The sequence below is a fragment of the Lontra canadensis genome, unplaced genomic scaffold, assembly GCF_010015895.1.
Source record: "Lontra canadensis isolate GAN:19392208 unplaced genomic scaffold, GSC_riverotter_1.0 scaffold96, whole genome shotgun sequence".
In the NCBI taxonomy this organism is placed as follows: domain Eukaryota; kingdom Metazoa; phylum Chordata; class Mammalia; order Carnivora; family Mustelidae; genus Lontra; species Lontra canadensis.
Genome location: NW_022631090.1, coordinates 1,350,019 through 1,363,001, shown reverse-complemented (window position 1 = coordinate 1,363,001; position 12,983 = coordinate 1,350,019). Strand labels below are relative to the sequence as shown.

The 12,983-nt window shown below is 50.2% G+C and overlaps 2 protein-coding genes across 2 annotated transcripts in view; one reads left to right on the top strand and one right to left on the bottom strand.

Annotated features, from left to right (window-relative positions):
• Positions 1-9,933, bottom strand: part of NCBP2L (nuclear cap binding protein subunit 2 like) — a 49,510-nt gene extending 39,577 nt beyond the window's left edge. The window contains exon 1 of the mRNA XM_032837165.1: positions 9,912-9,933. The gene's annotated coding sequence lies outside the window, so the exon portion shown is untranslated. The remainder of the gene's footprint in view (positions 1-9,911) is intronic.
• The window catches only part of TSC22D3 (TSC22 domain family member 3), a 60,765-nt gene that overhangs the window by 19,234 nt on the left and 28,548 nt on the right, over positions 1-12,983 (top strand). The window lies entirely within an intron of this gene.

Here is a 12,983-nt window from a genome sequence, read left to right as displayed (position 1 = left end):
GCCAGAGGATAGTAGGGGCCATCCAGTGTGGTTTGAGATCATCTCGTCCATGTACACCTAGCTTGAAGGCCTCCTCTGACAGCCCTAGTCCCAAGTGTAAGAACACCCTGCTATTTTTATATCCTGGTGTCCTGCTCTGCCCCATGACACTCAACACTCCAGATTACCGACAGGCCTTTCCCTTGCTCTGGGGCACTGTCTCTACCACACTCCAGAACACAAAGAGGGGGATGGTCCGCGTGGGGTGGGGTGGCAGAAAGCTTTGGAAAAGTTGGTGGGGCTGTCCTCACCAGCTTCCACTGATTTCTTCTCAGCATTGTTCATGGGCAGACTCAACTCAGATGTAAGGAGGTATTTCCAGGAAGCAGGTCAAAGAGGTTACGATCTTTCTCTGAATTCACAAAGCCACAGTAAGACAGGAAGTATGTGACCGTGGCAATTTACATGGACTGGAGCCGATTTCCAGACAGATTTGGACAAGATTCGGTGGGAAGTTTGTAGAAAATCAAACTGGAGAAGAGGGTTCCCATTTCTGCTGGGAGTCTGTGATGAGCTCTGTCCATGTAAATAAGTTTGGTCCACTTCCTCCTTGGGTTGCCCTGAGGTGGGGAATGTGATTATTAGCCCTGCTTCCTCCCAGGGCTCACCTTGCAGATTATGGGGATGAACCCCGGGAAGGAAGCAGAAAGGTGAGAAAGTTATGGGGTCTGGTCTCCTTCCTTCCAGCTGGGTTGCATCTTTGCCTTGCATCTCTTTCCTACGTTGTCTCGTCCCTGGAACCGTCTTTAGCAAAAGGCCCAGGCAGATACAGTTGAGCAGCAAACCCCTCGTAAAAAGGGAATATCACAATATCCTTTAGTGGTACATTCCAGTGTTTCACAACCTTTGCTCTCTGAGACCTTTCCTCTTAGATTCTGTCCTTCAGCTTTCTTACACACCACTTAATATGCTTAAGTGGTAGTTGTTACGTCCCTTGTCAGCCCCCTTTGCCAGATTAGCTGTATCTATTTAAACACACACACATACACACACACACACACACACACACACACACACACACACTTTGAACCAGCTTGTACTTCTCCATCCTCTAGACACTGTCCAAATTCTCCACCTGAGATTTCATTCTGTCCTCTGTAACAGCTGAGAATGTAGGAGGCACACCTTTGCCTTTAGCCAACTACCCGCCCCCTATCTCTCCTCTGACCACTGACACACATTTGGAAGATGACAAGGTAGGAAAGGAACAAAATTAACTGGATCTCGAAGGGCCCGACTGCCTGCCCTAACCCCGTGAGCTAGCTGTCCAACAGGAGACAGGGAGCAGTGTAGAGTTTCATTAGTGGCCGATGGCCATGGAATAGAGAAGGAAGATGACCTCATAGTTCCTACATGTTTCTTTCCTATTTAGAGCATCCAGGATCGTGCTTGTTCCTTAATGCTACTAAATTGTGTGCTAACGATTCATTGCAGCCTCTACCTTTAGCCGCCCTACTCATATAGCCCCATTCTTTTACCTGGGTAGAGTCACATTTTCATTATTCCTATATTCATTATCCACTTTGTGGAATATCCATGGTAGTCACTGAATCTCACATTGCCCCCAGGCCCCCTCCCCCGACTTCTAGCCAGTCTCTGCATACTGAGGCATGCCGGGTCACTTTGACACTAGTCTAAGTTGAGCATAAATAAAGAAGGCCCTCACGAAAATAAGTTATCCACTCATATATGGATTCCACGTGAATTTCACGTGACTGGAACGTGGCAATGGATAATCCAAAATAAAAGGTAATCTGGTAAAAAAAAAAAAAATCACGTATATCTCGCTTTGAAATCGCACTGTGGGTCTCAGTGAAAAAACTACTTTTTTTTTTCAGTAGTTCTGCCTTCCTCATTATTTGGGCTGTTATGAAAATGAACTTGCATCTCTGGAGTCTACAGAAACCAGGAGGAGAAAGTGGGTGTAGGGGTAAGCTAAGCTGAGACCAGGTATTGCCATGGACATTTTGCAAAGTGGAAGAAAGTCCCCAGAAATACTTGGGAGTTGGCTTCCAGTCAGACAGCAGTCTTCTGTGTGTCTTTGGAATGTGTTGTATGGTTGTTTATGCCGTCAATTTGTCCAGGAAGTTCCAAGGGGCCTGTCCACTGGTACCTGGTTTGAGCTAGGGAGATACGGGCCCAGGTTGCTGATGGGAAATCATAGCCCCCTTGTCCCCTCTCCACCATAGCCCGATGGCTGTATCACCGTGCCTGGTCTGGTTGTCTGACCCCTGCAAGTCTGAAAGAGGTGGTGCAATTCATCTGAGGAAAATCACGTCTGAGACAGGAAGGGGCACGGCAGCCTCTTCAGCAAAGGATTTATGTATCTGTCACAGGAGGGAAGTGTGAGCTGAGAAATGACTCCCAGAAGTGCTAGAATTGGAAGAGGCAGCGCTGCTACCTTTCCCAGTCTGTAGAGCATTCATTCGGAATCTCTGCCACCTCAGGAGGCCGGCATCCGGGCCCTTCCTCCTCCGAGCCAGTCCAGGCTTCCCTTCCTTGTTGCTCTCTGGCTCAGCACACACTTAAGAAAACAGAGCAGAGCTAGCCAGGTGCGCCCTGCCAGGGGCGGAGCTGGAGGCAAAGAACAGAGAGCAGAGGCTGGTGCTGCTTTTGGCGTGGCAGTGACAGGCCAAGACCCTGAACCAGCCACAACAGCATGCAGCGGCTGCCATGTGGCCGTGGCCAGTCCTGTGACAATGTGGGTGGATGGGGTTCCTCCAGTCCCTGCAGCCCACAGAGGCCCAGGGGTGGGGGTGCAGGGACGAGGGGCTCACTCCATTGGGCTAGAGTGAGATTTAATTCTTGCTGTCTTTGCGAATTGATTTTTGCATTTTTGCCTGCCCTGCATATCTTGGCTCTGGGCCCCTGTTAAGCCCGGGACTGCGTCTTTGCTCCTCGTCCTGTCCCCTGATGCGAGGCTGCCAGACCCACTCCCTTGGCAACCTCATTAGGCTCCTGTGGTGTCTCTGGGGAACCTAAGCTGGGCACGGGTGCTCCATCTTGAGGGCTCTAGTTGTCCAGATGGCTTCTAAGCTCTCCAGTGCAAGGGGACGCCAGCAAATTCCAGCCCAGCTGTCTTTGGGAGCACCCACTCCGCTCAGGTCTGTGCCTGACACTAGTGGAGATAGACCCCAGGCCTCCTGGTGCTTCGTGCATTCCTTCCTTATTCTTTGTCTCTGAGGCCAGGGGCTTGGCCGAGAGAGCACGTATGCCCCCCCCCCGCCACCACCACCCGGCCATGGCAAAGAACCAGTGATGTTTTCATGCTCCTCAGGAAGCAAGGGGTGCCTCATGCCAGACCTTGAAGCCCAGTAGGGACAGGGGGCAGAGATGAGTATGAATCCTGGGGAAATGCCTCAGTCTGGAGAGGAGATGGTGTCTCCTTTGTTGTAAGCCTAGTTGCCAAAACCTGAAACATTTTCGGCCGGGGTAGAGGAAGCAGGCCCATCTTTTGGGAAAATGGGGAACTGGGTAGGATTTGTCTTTGACACTCTCTTTTCTTCCCCAGTCTCCCTTCTAGCACAGGCTCCCTCGAACTACCCTCAGCTGCTCAGGGCACTCAACTACATCTTCCAGAACTTTCTTGACCTCCTGACCTCTGAGCCATCCATCCCCCTGGGGGAGACCTGTTTTCTGCTACCGCTAATGGGAATCAATGAATCCAGCTAAGGTATAAACGGCTGGCAGTAGCTTTCCCCTCCCAGGTCACAATTCTGTGTAAACCTGGGCCTTCCAAAGGAGTAAGCAAAGTGAGAACTGCAGGCTCAGCTGTGGGCTGGTGGAGCTGACCTTTCTGGGCAAGATTGTTCTGACCTTTAACCCTTCAAATCATACTAAGCAGGCAACCACCCTCTCCACCCATGTGTCAGGCCGTCTCTGGGGACAAGGCTGCCTTTCATAGAAGTAACTGAGAGAGTTCTGGCTGTGTCCCCACCACCCCCCCCCAGAGAAGCCCACACACAAGGGGCTGGGTATCAGGGTGAAGGCTCCGGCTTAGCCTGAAGATGGGGGGAGGTTGCTTAATTGGGCCTACTAGGCCTCTGTGTCCTCCCCACACCCAGCCAGGCACAGGCTTTTGAAAGGTGCAGGGAAGAAACTGGAAAGCCCGACTGCATGTGTACCTGACTCAGTTGACTTTTTAAACATCTGAGGGAGCAGGAGTGAGGCAATTCCTTGTTACAGCAAAACCATTCTCGCTTGAAGGGAGGAGCTCGAACCACTTATGGAGCAAGGGTTACAGTCCTTCAGAGGGGTCTGTTGCAAAGCTATTTTTGGCTCACTTGCTCTTCTTTCCTCCTGGAGTTCTGTTCCTCTCCAAGCCCCTCAGGAGCCCCCCTCTCCACCTCCTTCCCCGTGTCTGTGCTCACACAGGCTTATGCAGGGGAAGTAACCCCTCGCCAAGTGATTCTCTCATTCAGCACATTTTCTGAGATGGTCCCACTGCTCCCTTCCAGAAGAGCAGGGACAAAGACTGTCTGGACCGATGTAACAACCTCTTCCCCTCCATCCAAGCACACCGGAATTCCAAATGTTCTCGTTTCCTTCAAGCACAAATGGCTTTTGCTGCTGATGCTCTGCTCTGGGTTACCCATTTCCTGCTCGGCCCTGGCACAGCGAACGCGTCTCTGCAGCAGCTACCTCAGGGTAATTTGAGAAGGAGCTCTAGGCCACCACATGTGGAAAAGGAATCAGGGGAAGACACATGTGGAATAAGAGTCTCTTAGAGGAAAGATGCTGGGCTTTTGCAAAGGGCCTGAATAATATAGAAATAGCGGCACCGGATGTTTCTAGGATGCCAGTGTCATTTACTCTCAGGTGATATTATTATTATTATTATTATTATATCCTCCCCCGTTTCAGGGACTTTAATGAAATCCCTGACACTGTTCCATCTGCCTCCGGGTCAGCAACCACCCATGGCCTGCCTGTGTGGAAATCCTGGGCACACTTACCCTACCCCTATCCGGCCTGGATCCTTCAGCTTGTACCTGCAGTATCTGATTGGTTTCTGCCTTGTCAGTCAGCTGTGCCCTGTTGCGGAGCCTGTTTGGGTGGGGAGGGTGGGAAAATGGAGCAAGTGCTCCAGAAGGGAACTGTTCTCTATTTTCCCGCCCCCCCGCCGACTCCCCAGCTCCCTCTCCTTGTTCTGTGACTCCGCTTCTGGGCTCCAGTCCTGATCAGGGCCAAGACCCCCCACCTGGATTGCTGGGTCTGTCCTGAGTTGTCCTCGCCAGCACTTCCCACACTCCTCCTCTGCTCCTGTCCTGGGTTGGTGGCAGGTTTCTCTCTGCCGGGCTGGCTCCTGACCCCACCTCAAGATGCCTGACCTGTTCCTTCCGGCCTTTTCCTCCACCCCATGCCAGGGACTCTCGCTTGTTCATGGTGAGGCCACAGGTTAGAAGGAGCCACTTCAGTGGACTCACCCTAGGGAGCAGTTCCTTTCCCCTCAAAGCTAAATGGGAGAGCAGGAACACTGTTCACCTTCATTTCGCCTGGGCCTTTGTTTTACCTGTTTCTAGATCCACATTTCTCATAGGCCCTGTCCACACTGATTGCCAAAGCTCCAGCCCCATTCTAGGGTACACGGAGAACACAGGCCTGGGGCCCTAGACAAGGCTGCTGAGTAGACAAAAAGCATTGCACCCAACTCTGTATGCCTTTCTCTAGCATTCTCTAACCCCCCCTTCTCTGTGTTCTATACCCCTATCCCTCCAGTGCCTGGGCAGTAACCGTCCTCTGGATGCTCAGAGCACTGGGGGCCAGGCATAAGCTCCTGCTCTACACTTTCAGTTTTCCAGTGTGTTCCTTAGGAGCCCCAGGGACCCATCAGGGTGATCTTTTTTTTTTCCTTAAAGATTTTATTTATTTATTTATTTGACACACACACACACACAGAGAGAGAGAGATCACAAGTAGGCAGAGAGGCAGGCAGAGAGAGGGGGGAAGCAGGCTCCCTGCGGAGCAGGGAACCCTATGCAGGACTCGATCCCAGAACCCTGAGATCATGACCTGAGCAGAAGGCAGAGGCTTAACCCACTGAGCCACCCAGGTGCCCCACCATCAGGGTGATCTTAAGTGCCAGCGGAGTGTCCAGCCAGTGGGGCTCCATGCCCCTCACCCCAATGTCAACCTCTCAACTACGTCAGCAGCTCTGCTTTCTTTGGTTTCATAAACCGGGCTTTCTTTTCATAAACTGGGATTTCCCTTGAGACTTTGTTTGAAGGAAAGGGTCTACTTTAAATCCTTTTTAGATTTTGAGGCACTCTTGGTCTTTCTCTTCTCCATGCACCAAATTAGCCTACTCCTTCCTTGTCCTTTCTCCTCTGGTCCTCAGCTCTGCTAGGGGAAAATGGGGGGTAACACCAGTCATAACGCCATCCTTTGCTGATGTGTTGGCTGGTCACCGGCTGGCTGGCAGTGCCAGCCTTCACCCAGTGAAGACGGTGAAGAGAGCGGGTAAGTTGGCACGCTGCTCCTTACATCCCTTGGTTGTCTCCCCACCCATCATTAATAATAAACCCTCACATTTGCATAGCACTTGACAATTTCCAAAGCGCTTTCACAGACTTTATCTTATTTGATCCTTTGGAAAGCCCACAGAAGCCTCCAGGGCAGGGGCTGTTACTTATATTTTGCAGACTTGGGAGACTCTGGAGACCATTTAATCTTTGGCCTCTCTGAAGGGGTTGCTAAAGGGAACTAGTCGCCCTGAGCGAAGGGCAGGTTAAAATGAAGGAGAGTTGGAACAGTGGCCCTGTAAAGGCTTGACCTGGGAAAGAGATGAGACAGAAGCAAAGGGCAGAGCCCACACCTGCCTCCAATCCAGCAGCGTTTTTTCTGAACCTGTAGGAAGTATTGTGGTCTTTTGTGCAGGGCTGACCCGAGGAGGTCCGCTTCTCTGTGATGGGCTCCTGAGCCAGCCGCTACCGATACTAACCTGACCTGATCACACAGCTGCTCTGAAGCTCTGGAAACAGAATGTTAAGTCCAAGAGCTAGAAACGTCATAGAGATCTAGTCCCACTCTCATTTTACAAGCAAGGAAGCAGAAGCCCAGCAACAGGAAGAGCGTTGCCCAAGGTCACACAGAGAAGAGGAGGCAGAGCTAATTGACACCAAGATCTCCTGACTTGTGGTTCAGAGTGCTTTCTACTATACCCCACTGCTGCCAGTGTGTGTGTGTGTGTGTGTGTGTGTGTGTGTGTAGGGAAATGTGTATAGAGATGTGAAGGAAGACTGTGCGGTGCCTGAATGCCTGTCTGGTGAACTTCTGTGGCCCAGACTTTGTACCCATGTGCAATGACTGGGGGTGAAAGCCATTTATGGGGCCTGGGGTATGATAGGGTGTGAGAAAGACTGGGTTTAGGGTTTCTCTCCCAAGGGGATTCACCCATATAAACTGCTCCAGGTAATTAAGATCCCAAAAGAATTGGCAGCTGCTTGCTGAACAAATTAGACTCTGCCTTTATGGGCATGTTCTGTGCTGGAGATCAGAGGGCCCTCCCTGATGTTTGGTTCATTAGTCATTGTTCCTTGTCAGAGCAAGCACTCAGAAAATTGGATGTCTGGCAACAGCCTGTATTCAGAAATTCAATAGCAGGAGCAGAGACAGCAAGAGCTGAGTGTCTGGGACAGTGCTCCATGCACAGTAGGTGCTTAGAAAATGCTTGTTAGCTAACTAATGAACTAAGTAAAGAAAGCCTTTAGTCCTCCATGCTATTCAGAATGAAACAGTGTCAATAACAGATCTGATTGTTTTTTAGCTGAGCCACATTTGAACTTTTTAATGGGCAGGCTGGAAAGACTTAAATAAAAATTCACTGGACCCTAGATTTCTGATGCAGAAGGCCCTACGTAGGTCACGGAGCCTAGCACTTGTATCTTAGGTCTAATAGACTCTTCTAAGTCTTTGCCCATGACCTCCTTCTAGTCAAATCCAAAAGCCTTTTCCAAGTTCTAGTCTTCTGTGGCATGTTAGAACAGAGTGAGCCTGGCAGGGGACAAGATGAAGACCCAGGACCGGTTGGCTTCAGAATGAACTTTTCCTTTTTTGCCATCTTGCCGCAGGCCAGGCCTGCCAGGTGAATTTGGACAGACACTTTGGTATTGTTCTTAAATGTCAGGGAAAGATTTTGTTTTGTTTTATATCTTCTACTGAATGTCCCTAGTTCAAAATACCCAAGATTCTTTGCAAAGGTCATCTAGCATAGCAGGACTAAGAGAGTCTTAGAAGCTTTTGGCAGTCTCTAAAGGTTACCGCTGGTGTCTTGTCTATAGGCCAAGGCAGTGAACTCTGTGATTTCAAATGTCCTTGATGGACTTTTCCACCATACTAAGAGCCATTAGAATAAGTACTTTTCAAATTCACCTAGCTGTCCAGGCCCTCCTTCAGATCCCCTCTACCAAGGAGGAAAGCACGAGGTTTTACTGAACACAGACTCCTTTGCCTTTGTTGGGAAGGAGGATGTGTGTGTGTGTGTGTGTGTGTGTGTGTGTGTGTCTGTGTCTGTGTGTGTAACTATGTATGTGTGTCAGGACTTAAGTGTGTGGAGGGGATTTGGGTAGTAATGTGAATATGCATAAAAAACAGGTTTCAAATGTATGCAAAAAAGGTATGAAAAAATAGGTGGTAAATATATGTGGTGGGGGGAGGGGGACACCTGTGTTTGTTAAGGGATAGCTGGAAGGATAGCATCTGGGAGGGTTGGTGTTCTTGTATGTGTGACGTATGTATGTAACTTCATCTGAGTCTATTCCTGTGTATGGAACTTGAGAGTCATGGTGAGGAAGTGTATGGGAAAGAGGTATCTGTGTCTGTGCGTGTCTGGCGAGGGTTTGTGAGGGTGTGTATGTCTAGACTGTCCTCAAGTCTTAGGCTTGCTTGGGAGAACCATCTCAGCCTCTATTCCCTATTCTTCACCCCAGTCCTCCTTGAATTCTCTGCCTCTGCGTCCTCCTCCTTAGGGAGATAGTTTCCACCATGAATCCCTCCACATCTTTGCTTCATGGTCTCTAGCACTGCCCCCCTTTCTAAAGTCCCCTCTCCCTGGCCACCTGCAGTTTCTACCAACAAAGTAGGGGTGACTCTGCAGTTGAGAAGGGCAGGGCTTAATGACTGGGAAACAATCTCTGAGCCAGTGAAATGTCTGCCTAAAGATTGTTCTTGGATCAATGGGAATCCTGTGGGTCACCCTTGGACAGATTAACATCATTAAGAAATGTAATATAGATATCCAATCCTAGAATTTGGTGAATTAATTAAAGCCTTGTTTTTAGTTCTGTTGAGAAGGAAAATCATTTATTATCTTTAGTCTGACCCTGTGCCTTCAAGAGAACTCTTATTCTGTGAAAATAAGGGCTGAGGTAGGCAATTCACACATACTTGTGAAATCTAAGCAGATTATCTCACCAGTGGCTATAACTGTAATAAACTAAAGTGACCTCGGTTTAAACAAACAGATGTTTGGAGCTGACGATTGAAGTGCAAACATGACCCTAATTAATGACTTGGTTAATAGTAAGTAGTTCACTCTTTAGAGATATTAGCTAAATTCTCAGTCTTAGCTGTAACAGAGGTCTCTGGACAACCTTTATATTCTTCCTGTTAGAAAAGAGAGATTCCTAGCTACTTAGTCTAGGAGGCCACTTGCAAAATAGGAGAGAAGGAAAACCCAGAGACAGTTCTGATTGGGATGAGTATTTTAGAAAAACTATCCATAAATATGCAGGGTTCCCATCCATAGATGTGTCCCCACCATCAAAAACCAGTTCCCTATATCTTGCCCTAGGTAAACACATAAAGTATACATGAATACCCATAAATGAGCAAACATCTTCTCTAATTTCAATAATTTCCTATCAGTAACTCACTCTGGATCCGAGGTAGTCATGCGGCTAGATTCGGGGAGACCGCCACTTCTGAAGATGAACCTAGAAAGCAGCCTAACACCCTGTTGCCAAAGAGATGGATGAAACAGAGTAGAGGATGCTGGGAAGTAGAATGTCCAGCTTCTGGGCTTAATGGCCACTCGGGGCAAAGCACCCCACCCTTCTCCCAACTGTTTATGTATTATTTCATGAAGATGGCACGGGGAGGGGGTGGTTAAGTCAACTGACGTGTTGGCTTTGGGTGGCCCTCCCTTCAAGAATAGCTCTTTCTTTGCTGCAATGGATACATCCAGCTGCAGATTTCCATCATCACTGAATACAGATGAATTCAGAAATTATACTGGCCTCCTCCATTGTTGCCACTGAGTTGAACAAGCACTATTGAGACAATCCTCTTGGCCACACCACTGTCCCAATTGCCACAGGGGAAGGGAGGAAGGCAGGAAAAAATCCCCCAAGACCTGCTTCTCACACTTCAGTAGATTTGGGTCAAGTTGGGGAGGGTAGAATATGTGCAGATAAATAACTCAAGAACCATCCTAAAGATATATGTCCACAGATCCAAAAGAGCACATACCAAAACGTCTTATAAAACGATGGGCTCTATCCAACGGTAGGTGGAATGAAGTGGCGGCTGCAACTTTCGGGAATCTTGGAGCGGAACCCCATGAGCGGGAAATCAAGAAGGACCTTGTTGTGTTGCTTGTACACCACGGCCCTCAGAAAGAACAAGGGCAGTGGAAGTGGTTAGAGTACCTTCCAAAGTGTGTGTTCAAGTATTGAAAGTAGTAGGCATGATTGTCTTCCATGCTGAGCTCTTTGTTTTAATGGAATTGCTCCCAGATATCCAGGTCACCCTGTCTCAGAAAACAGCATGTGTTATTTCCACACTGGCCATAGTAGAGGGTTAGCAGCTTCTAGTACTGCAGGGCCGGCTGTGTCAGAGAGGGCAGGGCCGGCTCCACTTCCACCCCAGCCCATGGCCTGAGCACAGACCCAATCGATTTCATTTTGGCCTGAGCGCACCACAGTGAGCCTTGTGGACTTTGACCTTTGCCTGTAGTCTGGCCCCAGAGCTTGCTCAAAGTTGAGGAGGCTGTCCATGGTTTCTCTCTTTCTAAAAGCTGTAGGTACTCCCACCCACCGGCTTCTGGGCTAGGAAGGAGCAGGTGGGCTTTGCATCCCCAAGGACTGGTAAAGGCCATATATCTGGGTTCCCCCCCACCACCACCAGTGGAAAATTTAGGGCTGGGCTTCTACCCAGACCTTGAAACCTCAGTATAAAAAATATTCTAGAAAGGGTAGGGATGTCTGGGTGGCTCAGTCGGTTAAGTGCCTGTCTTTGGCTCAGGTCATGATCCCAGGGTCCTGGGATCAAGTCCTGTGTCAGGTTCCCTGCTCAGTGGGACGCCTGCTTCTCCTTCTGCCTGCCACTCCCGCTGTTTGTGCTCTCTCTCTCTCTCTCTCTCTCTGACAAATAAAATATTTAAAAAATATATTCTAGAAAGAGTAAAGGCAAGGAAGAGCAGGGGTTCCCCACCCAACTCAGGCTTGACATTGAACCCCAGATATGATGGCCACCTAGCCCAGCAGTGTTAGCAGGCATGACTCTTGACAGGTGAAAGGGACCTAGAGTGCTCACAGCGCCACACCATGCTCATGGCCACCCTCAGCTCATCAGGCTACACTGTCCACTTCGAGATGGCCTATAGTGTCTGGGTCCCAAAATCACTGCTTGGGCCTCAGGTTGGTAGATCTTCTTTCAACTGTGGCCAGGACCCAGGAGTCTTTGGGATAGTGCCATGACTTCCAGTGCCAGTTGTTCTGCTAACCAGCAGAAGTCTCTGCCTCATTCTGGGCCTCAGTTTCCCCCTATGTAAGATGAAGTGGTTGGACTATATGATTCCTAAAGTGCCTTCCGGCTCTGATGTCCTGTGAGTCTAAATGCCCTCCCTTTTTCATGAGGCAAATGGTTTTTGTGGAGGGGAGTGAGGGACAAGGGACACTTGAGGACCTTTCCGTTTGGCAGCTGGTCCGAAGTTCCCAGGTTGCGTTTGTTTTCTTTTCTCCCATTGCAAAGAGCCAAGGGCCACTCGGTTTGGGCCACAGGCACGGTGGGGCAGCGGGCAGCGGGCAGTGGTCTATGGTCACCCCGAGCTGCTTCGAGTGGGGCGGCCGCCTCCCCCTTGGGCTGCAGAAGAGGTTCTGTCGCTCCCGCTGGGCGAGGCAGGGCCCCTACCTCAGCCTTGCGACTGAGCCCCGAGAGGTTCCCTCAGACACCTGGCCTCCCGTGCCTCCGTGGGGCTGGGTGGTGTGGGAGTGAGCTGGTGCTTGGGGCTCCCAAGGAGCAGGGCCTTCTGGGGACATGAAGAGCCCGTGCAGGCCCCTGGGCCAGATCAAGTTCCCCTCAGGAATCTGGGAACCCGGGGACGGGTGGAGGCCCTGTGGGGGCTGGTCACAGTGGGGACCTTTTGTCCTTAGGCTCCTTTATACCCTGGCAGGGGCCTCTGTGGCCCTCCACGCTCTGGTTCCTCCAAGGAACCCTGGAGGCCTTCAAGCCCGGCTCCTCACTCCACAAGGGAGGAAGGAGAGCACAGGACAAGGGACTGGAGGGAGGGCTTGTTGTGCTGCGTGATCACATGACCCTGGGACTTCCCCTATTTCCCAGTCCTTTCCGGGGAGACTTCAGGGAGCTGGAACGAGCCTAGGCGGGGAGAACAGTGATGATGTGCCACAGAGAAGGCAGTGTCGGCCACAACAAACACGCACAGCCTCTCAGACAAACACAAACATACACGGTCTTTCCCTCCCTCCCTCTCTCTCTCTCTATCTCCCTCTCTCTCTCTCTCTCTCTGTCACACAGGCGCATGCACACCGGGGCCTCACTGCACACCCATCTAAGGCCCTCAAGTGTGGCTCCATGGTACTGGCTTTCTGTGAAGACACATCGGTGACCCAGCCCACATCACCTGTTGATACAACTTCACTTTGCCTGGGTGTGGGGAGGGGTGAGGTTCCTTGGAAGGGGAGGGCATTTTGCAGAGCTTAAAAAAA